This window comes from Pristiophorus japonicus, chromosome 19 (genome assembly GCF_044704955.1).
Source record: "Pristiophorus japonicus isolate sPriJap1 chromosome 19, sPriJap1.hap1, whole genome shotgun sequence".
In the NCBI taxonomy this organism is placed as follows: domain Eukaryota; kingdom Metazoa; phylum Chordata; class Chondrichthyes; family Pristiophoridae; genus Pristiophorus; species Pristiophorus japonicus.
Window position 1 is genome coordinate 79,112,969 of NC_091995.1, and position 10,777 is coordinate 79,123,745.

The 10,777-nt window shown below is 44.9% G+C and overlaps 1 non-coding gene across 1 annotated transcript; it reads left to right on the forward strand.

Moving 5' to 3' along the window:
• The first annotated feature begins 5,376 nt into the window (after positions 1–5,376).
• trnastop-uca (transfer RNA opal suppressor (anticodon UCA)) lies at positions 5,377–5,463 on the forward strand. The gene has a single exon. It is a non-coding gene; the product is annotated as a tRNA-Sec (tRNA).
• The last annotated feature ends 5,314 nt before the right edge of the window (positions 5,464–10,777 follow it).

Genomic DNA, 10,777 nt, shown 5'->3' on the forward strand with positions numbered 1-10,777 from the left:
GATGGAGACTGTAGTGTATGAATAAATAGTCTGACCAGATACTGAGATGTCCACGCCTGCGTGTTGCAGACTGGCGCAATCCAAGATCAAGAATTACGTGCTGAGGGACGAACTTAAAATTGGTGCAGTCGCTGCAAAGGCACGGTGGGGAAGGGCCACAGTTTAAAGCCCTTCTGCCATGGTAAACCCGGGGGCAGGAATCAGTACAAAACTCCCCTCGGGCCGTACTTGTAACTTCTTTTTTGTGTACATGGAGCACCATGATCTGTAAATACCTATGTAGTGCCATGTACAATGCAAGGTCTGTTTCGTAATGCACATTGAAAAGAAAAATGTAAATGTACCGTCATCCATTCCATGTACTGTATAGTGACACATGTAATGTCATTTGTTGAATGTACTACAATGTATCCCGTATTGTACCGAATTGTACTTGAACTGAAAAGCAAGGCAATGTATCGAACGGAACTGCCGTCAGCACCCAAATGTGGTGTATGGGATTGCTGACTGCAGCTAAATGTACTGAACTGCTTTTGAATGTACTGTGCAAATTTTTATATGAATAAAGTATATTTGGAAATTAAAAAAAACCTGCAGCTGTCTTAGCGACAGAGTGGTTCAATTCCACCTTTCAGGCGCAGTGTGAGTGCTGATTAATGGATCTGTAGGCAGTTATTTTTAAATAGTTGGTGTATCCACTCGCCGAGAAGTGAAGTCATTTCTATTGGTGTAATAATCCATAACATGGGGGCATAATCTTAAAATTTCACACAGGCTATTTAGGAGTGACATCAGAAAGTGATTTATCAAACACAATGTTTGTGAAAATCTGGAATTCACACCCCTTCACCTGACAAACATCTGTGAATGTTGAGCCAGTTGGAGCTTTGAAGACTGAGATCGATAGATTTAGGCAAAGTTACAAAGGGATACGGAGTAAAGGTGGGTTAATGGAGTTGAGGTACATATCAGCCATGATCGAATGGAATGGTGGTACAGTCTCGAGGGGCTGAATGGCCCACTGTTGTTACTAATTATGGCTGCAGAAATTAGTCACAAAGGTTATAATATCTGTTTCACTTACAGTGTGAAAACCTGCAGTTCAGTTACCAGTGTTCACAATGATCTGCAAGAGGTTTATGTGGGTAATGGGGGATGTGGGCAATCTGCCTGTGGTACAGTCGGATCCCCCTGGTATCCCTGTCTGGCCTGTTCTATCATTCTGAAAGAGTGAGGACCACGGAATGTGACTGGCCTTTAAAGCCCATTATAAATTAACATCCTGCCCGTACTGTGTGCGACTGAGTCTGTCACCGATACAATCACTGAGGAGACGTTCAGCGTTCAGTTGAAGGCTCTGCATGTTCTGGGATGGAATATCGTGCACTGCTCTGGCCAAAGTTCTGAAACATGATTTGATGAAAGGCTCCCCCTCACTCTAAGCCAGAGGGACTTAATATTTTCTGCAACGGCAGAATATGACATGGAAAGATACAACAGCACCTCCAATAACAAGTACAAGAGACTCGTGGATTTCTTTGTCACTAAGATTGAGACCACCCGTTCAGCTGCCCCTGCTATATCCCCCCTTCCCTTGCCCACCAAGCTGTAATTCCTCTCAGGCTCTGCGCTAACCCTGAACCTGCTTCATTCTCTAGCTTCCCGCGTATCTCCCCTCAGGCTCTCTCTGAGTTCATCTTGTCCATGAAACCCACCCCCTTGCTCCCCTGACCTCTTTCCCGCTAAACTGCGGACCAGCCAACTTCCCTTCCTGGACACCATGCTAGCTGACATTGTACCCTCTCCTCAGGTACTGTCCCCTTCTCTTTCAAAACCACCACCATCATCACCTCCTCAAATAACCAACCCTCGGCCCTTCTGTCCTTGCAAGCTACTGCTCCATCTCTCCCTTTCCTCCAACATTGCCCTTGATGCACTCCCAGTGGAAAGTTTATCCAAGGTTCCTGTTTCAAGGAGTGCATTCAATGACTTTCACCCGTGAGCAGCAGGTGAGTTATCACAACTACCACACAGTCAGTGTCTCACCCAAACATCAGACAGAGGCGAGATGTTAAGATCTCCATCGCAACCTGTTACAGGCATTTACACTTGATACACAATATGGCCTCATAGTCCAACGAAAGGTTCAGGGATAACCTATGACCGAACCTAGTAGACGTAGAATGACACATCATTTTACAGCACAGAAACAGGCCATTCGGCCTAATCAGCCTGAGTTTTCTGATGATACAATGATGGGAGGAATGGTAATGTGTGAGGAGGACATAAAGGGGCTGAGTTCAGTTACCAGTGTTCGCAGTGATCTGCAAGAAGTTTATGTGGGTAATGGGGGATGTGGGCAATCTGCCTGTGGTATAGTCGGATCTCCCTGGTATCCCTGTCTGGCCTATTCTAAAATTCTGAAAGAGTGAGGACCACGGAATGTGACTGGCCTTTAAAGCCCATTATAAATTAACATCCTGCCCGCACTGTGTGCGACTGAGTCGGTCACCGATACAATCACTGAGGAGACGTTCAGCGCTCAGTTGAAGGCTCTGCACGTTCTGGGATGGAATATCGCGCACTGCTTTGGCCAAAGTTCTGAAACATGATTTGATGAAAGGCTCCCTCTCACTCTAAGCCTGAGGGACAGATATTTTCTGCAAAGGCAGAATATGACCTGGAAAGACACAACAGCACCTCCAATAACAAGTACGAGGGTCTCGTGGACTTCTTTGTCACTAAGATGAAGACTGTAGTGTATGAATAAATAGTCTGACCAGATACTGAGATGTCCACGCCTGCGTGTTGCAGACTGGCGCAATCCAAGATCAAGGATTACGTGCTGAGGGACGAACTTAAAATTGGTGCAGTCACTGCAAAGGCACGGTGGGGAAGGGCCACAGTTTAAAGCCCTTCTGCCATGGTAAACCCGGGGGCAGGAATCAGTACAAAACTCCCCTCGGGCCGTACTTGTAACTTCTTTTTTGTGTACATGGAGCACCATGATCAGTAAACACCTTTGTAGTGCCATGTACAATGCAAGGTCTGTTTCGTAATGCACATTGAAAAGAAAAATGTAAATGTACCGTCATCCATTCCATGTACTGTATAGTGACGCATGTAATGTCATTTGTTGAATGTACTACAATGTATCTCGTATTGTACCGAATTGTACTTGAACTGAAAAGCAAGGCAATGTATCGAACGGAACTGCCGTCAGCACCCAAATGTGGTGTATGGGATTGCTGACTGCAGCTAAATATACTGAACTGCTTTTGAATGTACTGTGCAAATTTTTATATGAATAAAGTATATTTGGAAATTTAAAAAAACCTGTAGCTGTCTTAGCGACAGAGTGGTTCAATTCCACCTTTCAGGCGCAGTGTGAGTGCTGATTAATGGATCTGTAGGCAGTTATTTTAAAATAGTTGGTGTATCCACTCGCCGAGAAGTGAAGTCATTTCTATTGGTGTAATAATCCATAACATGGGGGCATAATCTTAAAATTTCACGCAGGCTATTTAGGAGTGACATCAGAAAGTGATTTATCAAACACAATGTTTGTGAAAATCTGGAATTCACACCCCTTCACCTGACAAACATCTGTGAATGTTGGGCCAGTTGGAGCTTTGAAGACTGAGATCGATAGGTTTAGGCAAAGTTACAAAGGGATACGGAGTAAAGGTGGGTTAATGGAGTTGAGGTACATATCAGCCATGATCGAATGGAATAGTGGTACAGTCTCGAGGGGCTGAATGGCCCACTGCTGTTACTAATTATGGCTGCAGAAATTAGTCACAAAGGTTATAATATCTGTTTCACTTACAGTGTGAACATCTGCAGTTCAGTTACCAGTGTTCACAATGATCTGCAAGAGGTTTATGTGGGTAATGGGGGATGTGGGCAATCTGCCTGTGGTACAGTCGGATCCCCCTGGTATCCCTGTCTGGCCTGTTCTATCATTCTGAAAGAGTGAGGACCACGGAATGTGACTGGCCTTTAAAGCCCATTATAAATTAACATCCTGCCCGTACTGTGTGCGACTGAGTCTGTCACCGATACAATCACTGAGAAGACGTTCAGCGTTCAGTTGAAGTCTCTGCATGTTCTGGGATGGAATATCGTGCACTGCTCTGGCCAAAGTTCTGAAACATGATTTGATGAAAGGCTCCCCCTCACTCTAAGCCAGAGGGACTTAATATTTTCTGCAACGGCAGAATATGACATGGAAAGATACAACAGCACGTCCAGTAACAAGTACAAGAGACTCGTGGATTTCTTTGTCACTGAGATTGAGACCACCCGTTCAGCTGCCCCTGCTGTTTCCCCCCTTCCCTTGCCCACCAAGCTGTAATTCCTCTCAGGCTCTGCGCTAACCCTGAACCTGCTTCATTCTCTAGCTTCCCGCGTATCTCCCCGCAGGCTCTCTCTGAGTTCATCTTGTCCATGAAACCCACCCCCTTGCTCCCCTGACCTCTTTCCCGCTAAACTGCGGACCAGCCAACTTCCCTTCCTGGACACCATGCTAGCTGACATTGTACCCTCTCCTCAGGTACTGTCCCCTTCTCTTTCAAAACCACCACCATCATCACCTCCTCAAATAACTAACCCTCGGCCCTTCTGTCCTTGCAAGCTACTGCTCCATCTCTCCCTTTCCTCCAACATTGCCCTTGATGCACTCCCAGTGGAAAGTTTATCCAAGGTTCCTGTTTCAAGGAGTGCATTCAATGACTTTCACCCGTGAGCAGTAGGTGAGATATCACAACTGGCACCACAGTCAGTGTCTCACCCACACATCATGCAGAGGCGAGATATGAATGTCGCCATCGCAACCTGTTACACGCATTTACACTTGGCACACAACATGGCCTCATGGTCCAACCAAAGGTTCAGGGGTAACCTATGACCCAACCGAGTAGACATAGAATGACACATCATGTTGCAGCACAGAAAGACGCCATTCGGCCCAAAGGGTCAATAGAATCGTCTGTTTGACGGCATGGGATCATGCGACAGTTTCGGTCCTAACCTCAGGGTGCAATTATCAGCAGATTGCAGGAAGCTCAGTCTGAGTGAGGATTTCTGTATCCCGGAGGATGCTGGGCTCTCCAAGGGCTGTGTCCGAAAGCAATCAATGAAAGGCCGAAGAAAGTTAATAATATGCAAACTAATCTGCATAGTCAATCGTGTCAGGCTTTGATTAAAATTAATGGTGTTATTTTTGCCATGTTGTAAATGTATGGATACGGTGTGATGTAAATTTGAATCTAAAACTGGGAAGTAATTGAGCGACACTGATAATCTACTCACCCTGAATAGAAAGTGTTACATCTTTCTGTGTTTTATATAAGCTTGGCCTGGTGTTAATTTATTGTCTGGATGAGTCTCAGTGGTCTGGGATGCAGGCTTCAAACCTGTAGCTGTCTAGCGACAGAGTGGTTCAATTCCACCTTTCAGACGCAGTGTGAGTGATGATTAATGGATCTGTAGGTACTTATTTTTAAATAGTTGGAGTATCCACTCACCTCGATAAAGTGAAGTCATTTCTATTGGTGTAATAATCCATAACATGGGGGCATGATCTTAAAATTTCACGCAGGCAATATAGGAGTGAGATCAGAAAGTGATTTATCAAACACAATGTTTGTGAAAATCTGGAATTCACACCCCTTCACCTGACAAACATCTGTGAATGTTGGGCCAGTTGGAGCTTTGAAGACTGAGATTAATAGATTTAGTAAAGTTACAAAGGGATATGGAATAAAGGTGGGTTAATGGAGTTGAGATACAGATCAGCCATGATCGAATGGAATAATGGTACAGTCTCGAGGGGCTGAATGGCCCACTGCTGTTACTAATTGTGGCTGCAGAAATAAGTCACAACAGTTATAATACCTGTTTCCATCTCCTATTTCCACCTCCGTAACATTGCCCGCCTCCGTCTCTGCCTCAGCTCTTCTGCTGCTGAAACCCTCATCCATGCCTTTGTTCCTCTAGACTGACAACTCCTGGCTGGCCTCCCACATTCTACAATATGTCAACTTGAGGTCATCCAAAACTTGGCAGCCCGTACCCTAATTCGCACCAAGTCCCACTCACCCATCAGCCCTGTGCTCACTGACCTTCATTGACTGCCAGTTAAACAACACCTCGATTTCAAAATGTTCATCCTTGTTTATAAATCCCTCCATGGCCTCGCCTGTTGCTATCTCTGTCGTCTCTCTCAAGCTCACAACCCCACAAGATGTCTGCGCTCCTCAAATTCTTCCCTTGTGAGCATCCTTGATTACAATCGCTCAACCATTGGTGGCCGAGGCCCAAAATTCTGTAATTGCCTCCCCAAAACTCTACGCCTCTCTACCTCTCTTACCTTCTTCAAGACGCACGTTAAAATAAAAACTACCTCCTTAACCAAGCTTTTGGTCATCTGCCGTAATTTCTTCATTTGTGGATTGGTATCAAATTCACCTGTTTTGTCTTCTAACCCTGCTGTGAAGTGACATGGGACGTTTTACTACGTTAACGGCGCTATTTAAATAAAAGATTTTTGGTTGCTTCACTTACAGTGTGAACATCTGCAGTTCAGTTACCAGTGTTCGCAATGATCTGCAAGAGGTTTATGTGGGTAATGAGGGATGTGGGCAATCTGCCTGTGGTGCAGTCAGATCTCCCTGGTATCCCTGTCTGGCCTGTTCTATCATTCTGAAAGAGTGAGGACCATGGAATGTGACTGGCCTTTAAAGCCCATTCTAAATTAACATCCTGCCCGCACTGTGTGCGACTGAGTCGGTCACGGATACAATCACTGAGGAGATGTTCAGCGTTCAGTTGAAGGCTCTGCACGTTCTGGGATGGAATATCGTGCACTGCTCTGGCCAAAGTTCTGAAACATGATTTGATGAAAGGCTCCCTCTCACTCTAAGCCGAAGGGACATAATTTTTTTTGCAACAGAAGAATATGACATGGAAAGATACAACATCACTTCCAATAACAAGTCCGAGGGGCTCGTGGACTTCTTTGTCACTAAGATTGAGACCATCCGTTCAGCTGCCCCTGCTGTATCCCCCCTTCCCTTGCCCACCAAGCAGTAATTCCTCTCAGGCTCTGCGCTAACCCTGAACCTGCTTCATTCTCTAGCTTCCCGCGTATCTTCCCTCAGGCTCTCTCTGAGTTCATCTTCTCCATGCAGCCCACATTCTGCTCCCCTGACCTCATTCCCGCTAAACTGCGGACCACCCAACTTCCCTTCCTGGACACCATGCTAGCTGACATTGTACCCTCTCCTCGGGTACTGTCCCCCTCCCTTTCAAAACCACCACCATCATCACCTCCTCAAATAACCAACCCTCGGCCCTTCTGTCCTTGCAAGCTACTGCCCCATCTCCCCCTTCCTCCAACATTCCTCTTGACGCACACCCAGTGGAATGTTTATCCAAGATTCATGTTTTAAGGACTGCATTCAATGACATTCACCCGTGAGCAGGAGGTGAGATTTCACAACTGCAACATAGTCAGTGTCTCACCCACACATCAGACAGAGGCGCAATAGTACGAAGGACATTAGCTTGGATGATATGGAATCTGTATGGTTGGAGCTGCGGAATACCAAAGAATACCATCGGAGTTGTGTACAGCCCACCAAACAGTCGTGGTGAGGTTGCGGACAGCATCAAACAAGAAATTAAGGATGCGTGCAATAAAGGTACAGCAGTTATCATGGGTGACTTTAATGTACATATAGATTGGGCTAACCAAACTGTTAGCAATACAGTGGAGGAGGATTTCCTGGAGTCAATAAGGGATGATTTTCTCGACCAATATGTTGAGGAACCAACTAGAGGGCTCGCCATCCTAGACTGGGTGATGTGTAATGGGAAAGGACTAATCAGCAATCTTGTTGTGCGAGGCCACTTGGGGAAGAGTGACCATAATATGGTAGAATTCTTTATTAAGATGAAGAGTGACAAAGTTAATTCAGAGACTAGGGTCCTGAACTTGAGGAAAGGTAACTTCAATGGTATGAGACGGGAATTGGCTAGAAAAGACTCGCGAATAATATTTAAAGGATTGACAGTGGATAGGCAATGGCAGACATTTAAAGATCACATGGATGAACTTCAACAATTGTACATCCCTGTCTAGAGTAAAAGTAAAACGGGGAAGGTGGCTCAACCGTGGCTAACATGGGAAATTAAGGATAGTGTTAAATCCAAGGAAGAGGCATTTAAATTGGCCAGAAAAAGCAGCAAACCTGAGGACTGGGAGAAATTTAGAATTCAGTGGAGGAGGACAAAGGGTTTAATTAGGAGGGCGAAAATCGAGTACGAGAGGAAGGTTGCAGGGATCATAAATATGACTGCATAAGCTTCTATAGATATGTGAAGAGAAAAAGATGAGTGAAGACAAACGTAGATCCCTTGCAGTCAGAATCAGGTGAATTTATAATGGGGAACAAAGAAATGGCAGACCAATTGAATAAATACTTTGGTTCTATCTTCACGAAGGAAGGCACAAATAACCTTCCGGAAATACTAGCGGACTGAGGGTCTAGTGAGACAGAGGAACTGAAGGAAATCCTTATTAGGCAGGAAATTGTGTTAGGGAAATTGATGGGATTGAAGGCCGATAAATCTCCGGGTCCTGATAGTCTGCATCCCAGAGTACTTAAGGAAGTGGCCCTGGAAATAGTGGATGCATTGGTGATCATTTTCCAGTATTCTATAGATTTTGGATCAGTTCCTATGGACTGGAGGGTAGCTAATGTAAAACCACTTTTTAAAAAAGCAAGGAGAGAAAAATCGGGTAATTATAGACCAGTTAGCCTGACATCAGTAGTGGGGAAAATGTTGGAATCAATTAGTAAAGATAAAATAGCAGCGCATTTGGAAAGCAGTGACAGGATCAGTCCAAGTCAGCATGGATTTATGAAAGGGAAATCATGCTTGACAAATCTTCTAGAATTTTTTGAGGATGTACCTAGTAGAGTGGACAAGGGCGAACCAGTGGATGTGGTGTATTTGGACTTTCAAAAGGCTTTTAACAAGGTCCCACACAAGAGATTAGTGTGCAAAATTAAAGCCCATGGAATTGGGGGTAATGTACTGACATGGATAGAGAACTGGTTGGCAGTCAGGAAACAGAGAGTTGGGAAAAACGGGTCCTTTTCAGAATGGCAGGCAGTAACTAGTGGGGTGCCGCAGGGCTCAATGCTGGGACCCCAGCTATTTTCAATAAATATTAATGATTTAGATGAAGGAATTGAGTGTAATATCTCCAAGTTTACAGATGACACCAATTTAGGTGGTGGTGTGAGCTGTGAGGAGGACGCTAAAAGGCTGCAGAGTGACTTGGACAGATTAGATGAGTGGGCAAATGCATGGCAGATGCAGTATAATGTGGATAAATATGAGATTATCCACTTTGGTGGCAAAAACACGAAGGCAGAATATTATCTGAATGGCGTCAGATTTGGAAAAGGTGAGGTGCAACGAAACCTGTGTGTCATGCTACATCAGTCATTGAAAGTTGGCATGCAGGTACAGCAGGCGGTGAAGAAGGCAAATGGTATGTTGGCTTTCATAGCTAGGGGATTTTAGTATAATAGCAGGGAGGTCTTACTGCGGGTGTACAGGGCCTTGGTGAGGCCTCAACTGGAATATTGTGTTCAGTTTTGGTCTCCTAATCTGAGGAAGGACATTCTAGCTATTGAGGGGAGTGCAGCAAAGGTTCTCCAGACTAATTCCCAGGATGGCAGGACTGATATATGAGGAGAGACTTGAGCGACTGGGCCTGTATTCACTGGAGTTTACAAGGATGAAAGGGGATCTCTTAGAAACATATAAAATTCCTACGGGACTGGACTTGTTAAATGCAAGAAGAATGATACCGAAGTTGGGGAAGTCTAGAACCAGGGAACACATTCTAAGGATAAGGATTAGGGGTAAGCCATTTAGGACCGAGATGAGGAGAAACTTCTTCACTCAGAGAGTTGTTAACCTGTGGAATTCTCTAGCGCAGAGAGTTGTTGATGCCAGTTCATTGGATATATTCAAGAGGGAGTTAGATATGGCCCTTACGGCTAAAGGGATCAAGGGGTATGGAGAGAAAGCATGAAAGGGGTACTGAGGTGAATGATCAGCCATGATCTTATTGAATGGTGGTCCAGGCTCGAAGGGCCGAATGGCCTACTCCTGCATCTATTTGCTATGTTTCTATGAAGGTCGCCATCGCAGCCTGTTACAGGCATTTACACTTGGCACACAACATGGCCTCATAGTCCAACCAAAGGTTCAGGGGTAACCTATGACCCAACCTAGTAGACATAGAATGACACATCATTTTACAGCTCAGAAACAGGCCATTCGGCCCAATCAGTCTGTAGAATCGTCGGCTTGGCGGCATGGGATCATGCGACAGTTTCGGTCCTAACCTCAGGGTCCAATTATCAGCAGATTCCAGGAAGCTCAGTCTGAGTGAGGATTTCTGTATCCTGGAGGATGCTGGGCTCTTCAAGGCCGGTGTCCTAAAGCAATCAATGAAAGGCCGAAGATCGTTAATAATATGCAAACTAATCTGCATAGTCAATCCTGTCAGGCTTTGATTAAAAATAATGGGGTTATTTTTGCCATGTTGTCAATGTATGGATACGGTGTGATGTTAATCTGAATATAAAACTGGGAAGTAGTTGAATGACACTGATAATCTACTCAGCCTGAATATAACATGTTCCATCTTTCTGTGTTTTATATAAGCCTGTCCCGTTATTAGTTTGTT